Source organism: Elephas maximus, chromosome 7 (assembly GCF_024166365.1).
Source record: "Elephas maximus indicus isolate mEleMax1 chromosome 7, mEleMax1 primary haplotype, whole genome shotgun sequence".
In the NCBI taxonomy this organism is placed as follows: Eukaryota; Metazoa; Chordata; class Mammalia; order Proboscidea; family Elephantidae; genus Elephas; species Elephas maximus.
Window position 1 is genome coordinate 62,614,685 of NC_064825.1, and position 16,889 is coordinate 62,631,573.

A 16,889-nucleotide genomic window follows, 5' to 3' on the forward strand; every position below is an offset into this window, starting at 1 on the left:
AGACCAAGGAAAGTGCAAAACTTAATCAACAGACAGTGAGCTAACAGGTTTGCCTGAAGAACTGATGTTATAAGAGCAGATTTTGGAGATAAGACTTGATAATACACTAAGTTTAGGTTTAGTTGGTAGAAGAATTTGGCTGCCAAGCTGAGGAGAGAGGCAGTTAGGAGCCATTTGTGGATGTCACCAATGGCAGTGCGGTAACTGGGGATTTCAGTGAAAGTGGCTTTTCTTTCTCAGCGAGGTCTTCTACAGGAGAGTTGCCTGCTTGGGGAGCAATGATAGTGATCAAACTATGTGTTCATTTTCTTCCCACCCACTTGCTTCTGACTGATTCCCCAGGTGATGTCTTCTCATGACATGCCATCCTCTTGCCCTGTGAATAGGGCAGAACAAACCTGAGGGACGTGGCCAATTTTCAGAATTATAAAATTAGTAACAATGTACAGGAAGTAAAATATGCCAGAGAGAATCATCTACATTCCAAGATATGTTTTTCACACGTTGAATTTCAATCATTTTCATTGTTATTCAGAAAAATAACAAATATCACTGAAGAGTCTCTATAGTATGTCAGGATTTAAAAAGCAATTTTTTTTTTCGGCATCACATTGTGTGGTATATCCACAGAGCACAAGACTCGTGGCATTTAAAGGAATGATCTCAAGATAATGATCTCCAGTGGTCTTAGGACTCTCATTAATGTCTTCCTGGAACTGAGCTCCATCCCTAAGGCATGGAGAGAACACCACCTTTTCTATAATAGAAGACTTCGTAATTTCAGGTACAGAAAGTGAACTTAGCACAGAATTTTAAGAGGCAAATTGGTCTCAAACTCATCGTTGAATTATAGACTTATGAAATCACAGAAGAACTCCAGAAACCATACATGACTTCTGGAACATAAGTTATCTCTATAGCCTAATTACCTACGTCATGATTTTAAGAGAATGGAAAATGATTCTCCTTCTGAAGAAGGTGGGAATTTTAGCTTTCTATTCCTCTTTACACCTAACAACAACAACAACAACAACATTCCTCTTTATAAAAAACATTGTTGTATGTCTTTAATAACCACCCTGGTGGCATAATGGTTAACAGCTGTGGCTGCTAAAAGGTTGGCAGTTCGAATCCACCAGGTGCTTCTTGGAAACTCTATGGGGAGGTTCTGCTCTGTCCTATATGGTCGCTATGAGTTGGAATCTACTTAATGGCAACAGTTTTGATTTTGGTATAGATGTTAAGAGCTTGTTAGAGTGTACTGAAGAAATGATGAGTTAAATTAAGAATGTTGTCAATTCTCTATTCCTGGAAGAGGCGGAACCCAGAAAACTAATTGAGGGCAGTTTGAAGAGCTGAAAGGAGGATAGTACGGCAAACTCAAGGAAAAATTCAGGTGTGGAAAGAGGTTAGATTGTGCAAAACAGAAAGACTTACACAGGCTTATAGGCATCTTGCTCTCTAGTGACTGCAAGGGTCATTGGGAAGAATATAAATCAAATCATATTGGCATACCCTCTATCATTACTGCACTGAGTAGTATAAGGAAAGCACTAAGAATGATTTTGCACACAAAAAAAAAAACTAACCCACTGCTGTCGACTTAATTCCAACTCTAGGACAGAGTAAAACTGCCTCATAGGGTCTCCAAAGCTGTAAATTTTTATGGAAGCAGACTGACACATCTTTCTCCCTCAGAGTGGCTGCTAGGTTAAAAACACCGACCTTCCAGTTAGCAGCCAGGAGCTTAACAACTGCACCACCGGGGTTCCTTTGCAAACTACACATACCCTAATATCCTGGAGATTCTGAAGCTTGCCAAAACTTACGGTTGGTGTGGGTGAGTACACACTATTTTGATAAATTTCCTCTAGCAATTCTGATATGCCCCCAGAAGTTGGCCACTTAAATAAGTCAAGTGTGATTTGTCAAGGGTTATGTCTTGGGTGAGAAATTTATAATCTCTTACTGCTATAAGCAAACCACTGGTGGAGTTTTGAGAAGTATTGTTTTTGTGATTCAACATTTTTAAATTTACGTAAGCAAACATGTAGTATCTATATGTGTGTTCACATTGCTAGGTGACATGGTCTTGCCCTCACGATTCTTATAACCTATTTAGAAAGCAGCCAACTATCTTCAGTACATTTCCAAATGAAATAAATGTTAAATAGAGCAAATCATGAACTGAGAAGGAATTAGTAAATATACCTAAGAAATTATCATGGAAGGCTTCCTGAAGAAGATGGGGTTCCATTCATTCCCATAGTCAGTAAACTAACCTTACTCAAAGACCTATATTTACGAGCTTAGGCTGCAAGTTGCAGCATAAAAATTTTAAACTAACTCTCTTCCCTGTCTAGCATAGGTGTCAAACTTCTAAAAGGCTTCATCACAATAAAATAGGGTACATATCTAGAAGAAATGACTAAAAAAGATGGGGAGGTTAAGGGAGGCTTCCTTGAAGAGGTGAAATTTAAATTACCTTTTCAAGAAAGTTAGGAGGTAGAGAAGGGCAGGAAAGACATTACGAGTTAGAGAAAACAACGTGTATAAACTAGAGGAGCCATGAAAGGACATGCCATGTTTGGGAAACAGTGGTATATTCCCTATATGGCGAAGGTTGGTGGCAGAGATGAGCCTGGATAGGTAAGACCTTGAATGCCATGCTAGAGCACTTGCACTTGGGGAGGACATATAATTGACTAGCCAAGCAAGTGGGCCTCCAGAATTCTCACTGCCATGCTGTGAGTATGAGCTCCTCCACTTATCAGCTATGTCATCTTTGGAAAATTAAGTAACTAAGCCATAATTGTTTCATTACACACATGGACATAACACTAGTATTTTCTCTTAGGGTAGCTATGAGAATGTATGAGACTGTATAACTGAAGCATGTAATAAAGCTTAGAAGTTGTTGCACATTAATTAACATGTAAGCAGTGGAGATTCAAAAGAGGTCTATAATAAGCAGAAGTAGCACGATCATAGATTTGACATTCTGACTTCAAAAGCTGGTAGTAAGTGAAGGATTTGACTGGGGGAGGGAGTGACTAGAGAGTTGTTAAAGTCAAAATGAGTAGCAAAATAGAATTCAGAGGACATTTTTGGGGGGAGTGGACGTTTAGAATCTAGAAAATGTGAGCAACAGGAGAGAATGAAGAGTCAACAGAATCCAAGCTAGGGCCTGATAGATGAGTAAAAGTCTCAGAGGAAGTGAAATAGAGTAGGGGAATTTGAGGCAGAGAGAACACCATGTGCAGAGTCACAGGGCATGGAGGTTCATGACGTATTTAGAAAATAAAGGACATTATTGTCTGAGCAAGGACTGGTATCTTGGGATTAGTTTGAGAGGAGATTTCTTTCCCCACTAAATAGACTTAGCACCCTTGTCAAAAATCAGTTGATCATAGATGTATGATTTTATTTCTGGACTCACAGCGCTGTTCCATTGGCCTATATGTCTATTAGTACACCAGTCTCAGGCTGTTTTAATTACTATGGCTTTATAGTATGTTTTGAAATCAGAAAGCCTGAGTCCTCCAGCTTCGTTCTTCCTCAAAATTGCTTTAGCTATTTGGGGTTCCTTCTCCTTCCATATAAACTTGAGATTTGGTCTTCCATTTCTGCAAAAAAAAAAAAAAAGGCTGTTGGAATTTTGATGGGGATTGCATTGAATTTGTGGATTGCTTTGGGGAGTATTGATATCTTAAATATGTTAATCCTTCCAATCCATGAGCACAGACTGTCCTTTCATTTATTTAGGTCTTTTTTTTTTTTTTTTTTCACGATTTTGGGGTTTATTAGGGAAGTAACAGTTACAGTTCAGGTTCAGGAACACTCAGGATACAGTTCTTCCATCGGGACAGCCTCTTTCCAGTCATGCTCGCAGGCATGCCTCTCCCTGGCCCTAGACCTCTGCCCAAAAGCGCTCAGCCTTCTCTTTCAGTGGTCGAGGAAGCCCACCATGACATCTGCTACTGTTGGGTCTCGCTGCCTTCAGTGTTACATCTCTCTCTCCCTCTGTCTCTTGGTTCCAGGGATCCCAGCTCCAAAGGACTTGCTGGCTCCTGGATGTTCTTTCTTGGGGGTGGTGGGCTCTTCTCCTTCTACCTCTGGGGTGGCTCATTTCAAGCCCAGCAAGGTGGCAAAACTGACTAATCCCTTTGGTGGGCCACAATTACCATATCACACAGTTCCACCTAATTACTTGGGTGGGAGTTACAAGACCATGGCTAGAAAGGCCACACAAAAGCGATGCATCATACTGCGAGGAAAAAGGTTTGACCACGTATAAACTGTATTTTCCCGAAGTGACAGACACAGATCCAGTGGCTGCCAGCCTCCAATAATCCCGACAGAGACCATGTGCATTATAAACACTTGGATAGCTAATTTGAGGTGTGGAACCTGGTTAACTGGCTTATTGTTGTTGTTAGCTGCTGTCTGGTCGGCCCCCAACTCATGGGGACCCCATGCACAATGGAACTAAACCCTGCCTGGTCCTGTGCCATCCCCACGATTGGTTGGAGATTAGGCCATTGTGATCCATAGGGTTTGTTTTTTAATTTTTATTGAGCTTCAAGTGAACGTTTACAAATCAAGTCAGTCTGTCACATATAAGTTTTTATACACCTTACTCCATACTCCCACTTGCTCTCCCCCTAATGAGTTAGCCCTTCCAGTCTCTCCTTTTGTGACAATTTTGTCAGCTTCCAACCCTCTCTACCCACCCATCCCCCCTCCAGACAGGAGATGCCAACACAGTCTCAAGTGTCCACCTGATACAAATAGCTCACTCTTCATCACCATCTCTCTCCTACCCACTGTCCAGTCCCTTCCATGTCTGATGAGTTGTCTTCAGGAATGGTTCCTGTCCTGGGCCAACAGAAGGTTTGGGGACCATGACAGCTGGGATTCCTCTAGTCTCAGTCAGACCATTAAGTATGGTGTTTTTGTGAGAATTTGGGGTCTGCATCCCACTGATCTCCTGCTCCCTCAGGGGTTCTCTGTTGTGCTCCCTGTCAGGGCAGTCATTGATTGTGGCCGGGCACCATCTAGTTCTTCTGGTCTCAGGGTGATGTAAATCTCTGGTTCATGTGGCCCTTTCTGTCTCTTGGGCTCATAGTTATCGTGTGACCTTGGTGTTCTTTATTCTCCTTTGATCCAGGTGGGTTGAGACCAACTGATGCATCTTAGATGGCCGCTTGTTAGCATTTAAGACCCCAGACGCCACATTTCAAAGTGGGATGCAGAATGTTCTCCTAATAGAATTATTTTGCCAATTGACTTAGAAGTCCCCTTAAACCATGGTCCCCAAACCCCCGCCCTTGCTCCGCTGACCTTTGAAGCATTCAGTTTATCCTGGAAACTTCTTTGCTTTTGGTCCAGTCCAGTTGAGCTGACCTTCCATGTATTGAGTATTGTACTTCCCTTCACCTAAAGTAGTTCTTATCTACTAACGAATCAGTAAAAAACCCTCTCCCCCCCTCCCTCCCTCCCCTCCTCGTAACCACAAAAGTATGTGTTCTTCTCAGTGTATACTATTTCTCAAGATCTTATAATAGTGGTCTTATACAATATTTGTCCTTTTGCCTCTGACTCATTTCGCTCAGCATAATGCCTTCCAGGTTCCTCCATGTTATGAAATGTTTCACAGATTTGTCACTGTTCTTTATTGATGTGTAGTATTCCATTGTGTGAATATACAACAATTTATTTAACCATTCATCCGTTGCTAGACACCTTGGTTGCTTCCAGCTTTTTGCTATTGTAAACAGAGCTGCAATAAACATGGGTGTGCATATATCTGTTTGTGTGAAGGCTCTTATTTCTCTAGGGTATATTCTGAGGAGTGGGATTTCTGGGTTGTATGGTAGTTCTATTTCTAACTTTTTAAGATAAGGCCAGATAGATTCCCAAAGTGGTTGTACCATTTTGCATTCCCACCAGCAGTGTATGAGTTCCAATCTCTCCCCAGCCTCTCCAACATTTATTATTTTGTGTTTTTTGGATTAATGCCAGCCTTGTTGGAGTGAGATGGAATCTCATTGTAGTTTTATTTTGCATTTCTCTAATAGCTAATGATCGAGAGCATTTTCTCATGTATCTGTTAGCTGCCTGAATATCTTCTTTAGTGAAGTGCGTGTTCATATCCTTTGTCCACTTCTTGATTGGGTTATTTGTCTTTTTGTGGTTGAGTTTTGACAGAATCATATAGATTTTAGAGATCAGGCGCTGATCAGAGATGTCATAGCTGAAAATTCTTTCCCAGTCTGTAGGTGGTCTTTTTACTCTTTTGGTGAAGTCTTTAGATGAGCATAGGTGTTTGATTTTTAGGAGCTCCTAGTTATCTGGTTTCTCTTCGTCATTTTTGGTAATGTTTTCTATTCTGTTTATGCCATGTATAAGGGCTCGTAACGTTGTCCCTATTTTTTCTTCCATGATCTTTATCGTTTTAGTCTTTAAGTTTAGGTCTTAGATCCACTTGGAGTTAGTTTTTGTGCATGGTGTGAGGTATGGGCCCTGTTTCATTTTTTTGCACATGGATATCCAGTTATGCCAGCACCATTTGTTAAAAAGACTGTCTTTTCCCCAATTAACTGACACTGGGCCTTTGTCAAATATCAGCTGCTCATATGTGGATGGATTTATATCTGGGTTCTCAATTCTGTTCCATTGGTCTATGTGCCTGTTGTTGTACCAGTACCAGGCTGTTTTGACTACTGTGGCTGTATAATAGGTTCTGAAATGAGGTAGAGTGAGGCCTCCCACTTTCTTCTTCTTTTTCGGTAATGCTTTGCTTATCCGAGGCTTCTTTCCCTTCCATATGAAGTTGGTGATTTGTTTCTCCATCACATTAAAACATGTCATTGGAATTTGGATCATAAGTGCATGGTATGTATAGATGCCTTTTGGTAGAATAGACATTTTTACTATGTTAAGTCTTCCTATCCATGAGCAAGGTATGTTTTTCCACTTAAGTAGGTCCTTTTTAGTTTCTTGTAGTAGTACTTTGTAGTTTTCTTTGTATAGGTCTTTTACATCTTTAGTAAGATTTATTCCTAAGTATTTTATCTTCTTGGGGGCTACTGTGAATGGTATTGATTTGGTGATTTCCTCTTCGATGTTCTTTTCGTTGATATAGAGGAATCCAAGTGATTTTTGTATGTTTATCTTATAACCTAAGTCTCTGCCAAACTCTTCTATCAGTTTCAGTAGTTTTCTGGAGGATTCCTTGGGGTTTTCTGTGTATAAGATCATGTCATCTGCAAATAGAGATAATTTTACTTCCTCCTTGCCAGTCCGGATGCCCTGTATTTCTTTGTCTAGCCTAATTGCTCTGGCTAGGACCTCTAGCACAATGTGGAATAAGAGCAGTGATAAAGGGCATTTTTGTCTGGTTCCCGTTCTTAAGGGAAATGCTTTCAGGCTGTCTTCATTTAGAGTGATGTTGGCTGTTAGCTTTGTATAAAAAAAAATTTTTTTTTTTTTTTTTAGATACCCTTTATTATGTTGAGGAATTTTCCTTCAATTCCTATTTTGCTGAGAGTTTTTATCATGAATGGGTGTTGGACTTTGTCAAATGCCTTTTCTGCATCAATTGATAAGATCATGTGGTTTTTGTCTTTTGTTTTATTTATATGGTGAATTACATTAATGGTTTTTCTAATATTAAACCAGCCTTGCATAACCTGGTATAAATCCCACTTGGTCATGGTGGATTATTTTTTTGAGATGTTGTTGAATTCTATTGGCTAGAACTTTGTTGAGGATTTTTGCATCTATGTTCATGAGGGATATAGGTCTGTAATTTTCTTTTTTTGTGATGTCTTTACCTGGTTTTGGTATCAGGGAAATGGTGGCTTCATAGAATGAGTTAAGTAGTATTCTGTCATTTTCTATGCTTTGAAATACTTTTAGTAGTAGTGGTGTTTAATCTTCTCTGAAAGTTTGGTAGAACTCTGCAGTAAAGCCATCTGGGCCAGAGCTTTTTTGGGGGGAGTTTTTTGATTACCATTTCAATCTCTTTTTTTGTTATGGGCCTATTTAGTTGTTCTACTTCTGATTGTGTTAGTTTAGGTAGGTAGTGTTTTTCCAGGAATTCATCCATTTCTTCTAGGTTTGCAAATTTGTTAGAGTACAATTTTTCGTAAAAATCTGAAATGATTCTTTTAATTTCATTTGGTTCTGTTGTGATGTGGTCCTTCTCGTTTCTTATTCGGGTTATTTGTTTCCTTTCCTGTATTTCTTTAGTCAGTCTGGCCAATGGTTTATCAATTTTGTTAATTTTTTCAAAGAACCAGCTTTTGGCTTTGATAATCCTTTCAATTGTTTTTCTGTTCTCTAATTCATTTAGTTCAGCTCTAATTTTTATTATTTGTTCTCTTTTGGTGCCTGATGGATTCTTTTGTTGCTCACTTTCTATTTGTTCAAGTTGTAGGGACAGTTCTCTGATTTGGGCCCTTTCTTCTTTTTGTATGTGTGCATTTATCGATATAAATTGGCCTCTGAGCACTGCTTTTGCTGTGTCCCAGAGGTTTTGATAGGAAGTATTTTCATTCTCGTTGCATTCTATGAATTTCCTTATTCCCTCCTTAATGTCTTCTATAACCCAGTCTTTTTTCAGGAGGGTATTGTTCAGTTTCCAAGTATTTGATTTCTTTTCCCTAATTTTTCTGTTATTGATTTCTAGTTTTATGGCCTTGTGGTCTGAGAAGATGCTTTGTAATATTTCGATGTTTTGGATTCTGCAAAGGTTTGTTTTAGGACCTAATATGTGGTCTATTCTAGAGAATGTTCCATGTGCGCTACAAAAAAAAGTATACTTTGCCGCAGTTGTGTGGAGAGTTCTGTATAAGTCAATGAGGTCAAGTTGGTTGATTGGTGTAATTAGATCTTCCGTGTCTCTATTGAGCTTCTTACTGAATTTCCTGTCCTTCTCTGAAAGAGGTGTGTTGAAGTCTCCTAGTATAATTGTGGAGGTGTCTATCTCACTTTTCAGTTTGTTAAAATTTGTTTTATGTATCTTGCAGCCCTGTCATTGGGTGCATAAATATTTAATATGGTTATACCTCCTGGTGAATTTTCCCTTTTATCATTATGTACTGTCCTTCTTTATCCTTTGTGGTGGATTTAAGTTTAAAGTCTATTTTTTTCAGAAATTAATATTGCTACTCCTCTTCTTTTTTGCTTATTGTTTGCTTGATATATTTTTTTCCATTCTTTGAGTTTTAGTTTGTTCGTGTCTCTAAGTCTAAGGTGTGTCTCTTGTAGGCAGCATATAGACGGATCGTGTTTCTTTATCCAGTCTGAGACTCTCTGTCTTTTCATTGGTGCGTTTAGTCCATTACATTCAGCGTAATTATAGATAAGTATGTGTTTAGTGCTGTCATTTCGATGCCTTTTTATGTGTGTTGTTGACAATTTCATTTTTCCACTTTTTTGTGCTGAAACGTTTTTCTTTGTAAATTGTGTGTTCCTCATTTTCATAGTATTTGACTTTGTTTGCTGAGTCGTTACGTTTTTCTTGGTTTTTATTTTGAGTTATGGAGTTGTTATACCTCTTTGTGGTTACCTTAATATTTACCCCTATTTTTCTAAGTAAAAACCTAACTTGTATTGTCCTATATTGCCTTGTATCCCTCTCCATACGGCAGTTGTATGCCACCTGTATTTAGTCCCTCTTTTTGATTATTGTGATCTTTTACATATTGAATTCAATGATTCCCTGTTTTGAGCGTTTTTTTTTTTAATTAATCTTAATTTGTTTTTGTGATTTCCCTATTTGAGTTGATATCAGGATGTTCTGTTCTGTGACCTTGTGTTGTGCTGGTATCTGATATTATTGGTTTTCTGACCAAACAATTTCCTTTAGTATTTCTTGTAGCTTTGGTTTGGTTTTTGCAAATTGTCTAAGCTTGTGTTTATCTGTAAATATCTTAATTTCTCCTTCATATTTCAGAGAGAGTTTTGCTGGATATATGATCCTTGGCTGGCAGTTTTTCTCCTTCAGTGCTCTGTGTATGTCATCCCATTGCCTTCTTGCCTGCATGGTTTCTGCTGAGTAGTCTGAACTTATTCTTATTGATTCTCCCTTGAAGGAAACCTTTCTTTTCTCCCTGGCTGCTTTTAAAATTTTCTCTTTATCTTTGGTTTTGGCGAGTTTGATGATAATATGTCTTGGTGTTTTTCTTTTTGGATCAATCTTAAATGGGGTTCGATGAGCATCTTGGATAGATATCCTTTTAGCTTTCATGATGTCAGGGAAGTTTTCTGTCAGCAGATCTTCAACTATTTTCTCTGTGTTTTCTGTCCTCCCTCCCTGTTCTGGGACTCCAATCACATGCAAGTTATCCTTCTTGATAGAATCCCACATGATTCTTAGGGTTTCTTCATTTTTTTTAATTCTTTTATCTGATTTTTTTTCAGCTATGTTGGTGTTAATTCCCTGGTCCTCCAGATTTCCCACTCTGCATTGTAATTGCTTGAGTCTGCTCCTCTGACTTCCTATTGCGTTGTCTAATTCTGTAATTTTATTGTTAATCTTTTGGATTTCTGCATGCTGTCTCTCTATGGATCCTTGCAACTTATTAATTTTTCCACTATGTTCTTGAATAATCTTTTTGAGTTCTTCAACAGTTTTATCAGTGTGTTCCTTGGCTTTTTCTGCAGTTTGCCTTATTTCATTTCTGAGGTCATCCCTGATGTCTTGAAGCATTCTGTAAATTAGTTTTTTATATTCTCTATCTGATAGTTCCAGGATTGTATCTTCATTTGGGGGAGATTTTGGTTCTTTTGTTTGGGGGGTTGTAGAAGCTGTCATGGTCTGCTTCTTTATGTTGTTTGATATCGACTGCTGTCTCTGAGCCATCACTAAGATATAAAAAAAAAATTTTTTTATATAGTAGTGATTTACTTTATATTTGTTCACTGAGTCTTATCTTGTTTTGTTTTCTATCAGTATACGTGGATGGGCTACTAGATTGTGCTGTCTTGTTTGTTGTAGCCCTTGACTTACTTATGACCTATTACCAGCTGGTTTGGGCTGTTACCAAATATATCTGCCTGAGTCTATTCACTATTCTTGAGTAGAATCTGATTTTGGGTCCTCAAGTGTGTGCTGCACCCTAACACCTATGCACCTCGAGAAGTAGTGGTGATAGTTGTGTGCACCAGATTCTATTAGCAGCTGGGGTTCAAACTTCAGGGAGGGCAGGATGCTGACAGGCTTCCCCCAAGTGTCAGTAAGGTAGGTGTGTCTCTATTCCTAAAGCACCTTGGTGGGAGGGCTCTGCAGCTGTACCTTAGGCCCCCAATGCAAGTACCTCTACAGATTGGTAGGTGTCACCCTCCTTATACCCCTAAGGCAAGAGGCTGGGTTGTCTGGAGGGAGCTTCAGACCTCAGTTCCCTGTTGTGGGTCAGTTAGGGCTCTGTTGAATAAGCAGAGATATCAGACCTGGGAAACTTGTTTTTCCAGTAAATCCGCTAAAAAAAATGTAGTCAGATCCCTATCAGAACTGCCTTTGCATTATAACAGCCACCTTGTTCCCTGTAAGAATGAAAGTCCGAGATTTGGATCATATATGCTTGGCTGGAGCTGGTTCTGTGTTTTTAGTCCAATTAGGGAAGGATTTTTGGTCCCTGGGTTTTTTGTGGTTGCTTCTCTCAGGCTGGAAGAATGGGTTAGGAAAAGACCGAAAAAAAAAAGGGAAAAGCAAAGCCACGGAGTCGGAGCTGTTCTCCCTCTGGCTCAGGAAATTCCGATGCTAATGAAGCCGCCTGGGAAGGGGAGGGGAGGGTTCAGAAAATCAGGAGAGAGTAGCAGCCGGGAATATAGCCAAAGTTGCTTATCTTGCTTGGGATGACTATTTTATCTGAGATTCCTGAGGGGCGTGTCGCCTATGTGTGCTGGCTTTGTGGAGATTGCCCCTGAGGGTCTGGCCTGCTGAAGCCGCGGTCAGATCCTCCGCTGCCAGTTCAAAGCCCGGCATCAAGGTTCCCCTGCTGGGACGCTGCACTCCCGGCTAAAATCAGTCGCTGCCTCCCAGGGACTTCTCATCCCGCCTGCTGCGTCGCTGCACCGCCAGCGCGGACTGGCAGGGCCCCCTCCTGGGGTTAGTTCAGGGGAGTAGCGCTGCGCCCCATGTTTGTGCCGTGACCGGATGCCGTACTCAGCTTCCTTGTGCCCAGTCCAAAGCCTGGTGCCAAGTTTCCCCAGCTGGGACGCTGCACTCCCGGCTCCAAAACCAGTCACTGCCTCCCGGGAACTTCTCCCACCAGCCGCGTCACCAGGCCACCCACATGGATTGGCTGGGCCCCCTCCCGGGGTCAGTTAGGGGGGTAGGGCTGTGCCCCGTGTTTGCTTCGTCACAGATGTTGTGTTCACCTCCCCTGCACCCAGTCCTAACCCCAGCGCCAAGGTTACCTGACTGGGACGCTGGCTCCAGGCTCCAAAAACAGTCGCTGCTTCCCCGTAGTTGTTCATTCTCCGTCTCTGTCACACAGGTCAACACTTTAAATCTGTGTTTGTTGTTCAGGGTTCATAGATTGTCATGTATGTGATCGATTCACTTGTTTTTCCGAGTCTTTGTTGCAAGAGGGATCCGAGGTAGCGTCTACCTAGTCAGCCATCTTGGCCACCCCCTCTCCTGTATTTATTTCTAAGTTTCCTTTAATTCTTCAAGTTTAACACTATTATAAAAAAAAAAATTAATTCCCATATCTTAGTGATTCATTTTTTGTGTTCTGTTGTTCCTACTGTTTCCCATGTTTGCTCTCTTGTGTCCTTTTGTGTTGGACATTATTTTTCACTCTTTGATGGTCATAATTACTGACAGGAAAAATCAAGGCTTGGAATGAAGACCTTGCTCCAGATAGGATGTTCATGTATTTATTCAAGTTGCCGTGTCTTAGACCACCTTAATCCAAGTTCCAGGCTTGACTGTCCCTAGATTTTCAGGGCTGCACATCTGTACAAATGCTTGTTTACTTCATGTTTCTCCCTACCATCATGGTGTATATGAGGTATATGAATTAGACTTCTTACCTGGACGTGTCCCAGGCTTTGACTCCTGCCTCTCTCACTCCAAAAGAATACTAAATCCACAGCCCCAGTTCTTAGCTTTTTCTTCTACTTGTCAAATCTCCTCATTGTTAAAGAATTTTTAGTGCTGAGTCACTTGTCTGCGTAATCACAGTTTATTTGGGTTCTCACTTATCCTTTTAGCTCTAATGTGAATTTATGCTGTATTTAATATTTCATCAAACTTTATTTAGTTGTGTTCATCATGAGAGTTGATTAAAGTTACCAAGCCTGCCATTGCTGGAACAGAAACCTCAAAGGTCAATTGTATGTGTGTACACAGGCAGCACCACAGCTGGTATGAGATGTCTTCACCTTCTTCTATCCTTTGTTTACATGTTAGGTTCTCAGTGAAGTCTACATTGACATGTCAGTCTCCCTTACTCTGCTTTGCTTTTTCTTTCTCCACAGCACTCACCAACTTCTAACAGTCCATATCACAGGCTTGTTAGTTTGGTTGTCTGTCTCCACTGCAAGAAGATTGATTCTAGGAAGGCATACACCATTGTCTGTCAGTTATATTTCCAATAGCCTACATAGTACCAGATACATCGGAAGCACTCAGTATAAATTTTTTTAATGAATGAAATGATTAATGCCCTGTGATGATTAATTGTATGTCAACATGCATAGGCTATTGTGCCCAGTTGTTGGAACAAACACTAGTCTAGATGTTGCTATAAAGATATTCACATGTGATTAACATTATGTCAATTAACCTTAAACTAAGCAGATTACCCTCCGTAATGTGGATATGCTTCATCCAAACTGTTGAAGGCCTTATGAGCAAACTATGGTTTCCTGAAGAAGGATTCAGCTTCAACACTGTAAAAAGGCATTTCTGGAATTTCCAGCCTTTTACCTGACATATGGATTTTGGACTTCCTAGCCTGCCTAACCTTGTGAGCCAATTTCTCAAAATCAATCTCTCTCACTCTCTCTCTCTGGTGGTGCAGTGGTTAAGCACTTGGCTACTAATCAAATGGTTGGCATTGGGAACTCCCAGCCACTCCAGAGGAGAAATACATGGCAGTCTCCTTCACTAAAAATGACAGCATTGGAAACTCTGTGGGGCAGTTCAGTTGAAATCAATTTGGCCACCATGAGGCCATTTACATATATTCCGGAATATATATACGGCCCTGGGTGGTGCAAACTGTTCGCTTTTAGCTATCAACATAAAGGTTGACAGTTCTAACTCACCCAATGGTGCGTGGATTAAAGACCTTGCAATCTGCTTCCGTAAAGATTATAGCCAAGAAAACCATATGGAGCAGTCTAGTCTGTAACACATGGCGTCACCATGAGTCTCAATCCATTGATGGCAACAGGTTTAGCTCCCATAATGATGTGACCCAGTTCCTCTAGAAAAATTCCTCTCTCTCTCTCTTTAGCTGTATTCACCATGAGAGTTGCTTAAAATGACGAAACTTGCAATTGCTGGAACAGAAGGCTCAAAGCTCTGTTCTCTCTTTTTCTCTCTCTACTGGTTCTGTTTCTCTAGAGAACCATGTATAAGACATGCTGTGTGTTTCTGTTTACAAAAAAGATGCAATTTGTGTCTGAATCATTAAGTAGGGACAGGATACAGAAATAAATGCAGCAGCCATCAGCATATAGAGGTTAATTTAGCCTCTCTAAAAAAATAAAAAATATTAGTGTTTTTTTTTAGTGGGGTAGTCACTATTTCAGCTGAGAAACAGTCAAGCCCCCTGGAGTTTTATGAGCAGGATGTGGGCCTTATCATAAATTCCTCCAAGAGTTTACCCCTCACAGACTCAATGTCATCAAGCCTGCTAGAATCTCCTAAAAATTCTTTTTGGCTTTTGCTCTGCTCAGTCCCTGATGAGTTCGGGAACCCCATTTATTCCCTCACAAGAAGTCATCTCTTCTGCTCTAATTGAGCAGTTTACAGGTTAGTCAGGGTGGTCTCATCCTCTTGGACTCTGGGGACCCCTTATATCCAAGGCCACAGTCAGAACCAAGAAACACAGGCTGGAATTTTAAGAGTCCCTAAAGACTAACCCCAGCAGATAAGTTTTCTCCTAAGCACCATGGCTTTAGCAATTGTACTGTCTGGTTCTACTTTGTTGTTTCCACTCAGAAGGTACTCAGGCAAGGCAAAACTAGTATTCTCACGCTTATCTCAGCTTAATCTGCTGTTGAAAATGAACACAGCCTTAAAGTTTGGAGGAACAATAACCTTTACTTATGACTTAGAATTTCTTTTGAAACTAATATATGAATAAAACTTAAGAATTACTTTCAGCAGATTAATATTTTTTTCCTGTGAACCACTTTGAGTTTCTTAAATGTAAATGGATTTTTATTTATTAAATTTAACTCACTAATATCTCTTATTTACTGTCTGAAGATCCATTCCCTCCGATACTATGAAACCTTATATGCAGATACATTATGCTCACAGGCACCAAATTTCTTTTAATATTACATTAATGGTATATTATTGCATCAAACCCTACGAAATAAGAGGTTTTGCTAAGAAAATATTTTTCTATCAAGCTGTCTCTTGAGAGCAGCCTTAATCTCATTATTCCTGAGACTCTAGATGAGGGGGTTCAACATGGGGATCACCACTATATAGACCACAGATACCAACTTGTTCTGGTCAGTAGAGTAGCTGAACGTAGGCATCACATAAATGAATGTAATGGTCCCATAGAACAGAGTGACTGCAGTGAGGTGGGAGGTGCAGGTGGAGAAGCCCTTGTGGTGGCCCTCAGTGGAGTGCATCTTCATGATGGTGATGAGGATGTAGACGTAGGAGACGGCTATGACAAATACTGTGACAACAATGATGAGGCAAACAGAATATGAGAGGACCACTGCAGGAATCCTGACATCAGAACAAGAAAGTTTGATGAAAGGAGCAAAATCACAGAAAAAAATAATTGACTTGATTAGTTCCACAGAAGAATAAAGAAAAGAAGTAAACGGCAAAGGAGGAAGCATTGAGAAAACCACCTAAATAAGACTCAGATAATAACTGTTCACAGACTTTTGTGGACATTTTAGTTAAATAAAGCAGTGGGTTGCAGATTGCTACAAAGCAATCATAGGCCATGGCAGCCAGAAGACAGCACTCAACTGGCCCAAAGAAAGCAAGCAGCTGATCCAAGTTGGATCCCACATCCAAGATAGGAGATTGTGTTTGTCTCCACAACGAAGTTTACAAGCATATTTGGTTTCACAGAGGATGAAAGCCCTATGTCAGCCAAAGCCAAGTGGTTCAGGAAAACATACGTAGGATGATGGACCTGAGAAGAGATTCTGATCATAATGATTGTGCTTAGATTGCCAGATATGGTCCCAGATAGATGTATAGGATGACCATGACGAGGGTGACCCAAAGGGTAGGATCATCTCTTAAGTCCAATAAAATGAACCCGGTCACTGCAGTGTGGTTCCCATCCACCAGGAAATCCATGAGACAATGTAGCTGGTATCAAAAAAGATCTGTGATGAAAATATTGCATTAAAGAAGTTATCAGTTTCATGGCTCCATTTTCATTAATACACATATGGAAAGTAATTATAAATAAAGGTATCATTAAAGTGTCATTGCATATTAATATGCAATGGTAAATAAATATTTGTCTTTATATGTTGATATGTAATTATATATACTAGATAATATTATTATTATTTTTTTTATATATTATATATATATATAGCTATTGGCAAAAACACCAGAAAATTTAAAATACAATGTTTTTCCTTTTTGTATTATATTTTCCAAATATAATATAAATATAATATAATGGTTTTAATGCTAAAGAATA

The 16,889-nt window shown here is 39.9% G+C and overlaps 1 pseudogene; it reads right to left on the reverse strand.

The window, feature by feature from the left end:
* Positions 1–15,585: 15,585 nt before the first annotated feature.
* Positions 15,586–16,534, reverse strand: LOC126078814 (olfactory receptor 502-like; annotated as a pseudogene).
* Between the last annotated feature and the right edge of the window lie 355 nt (positions 16,535–16,889).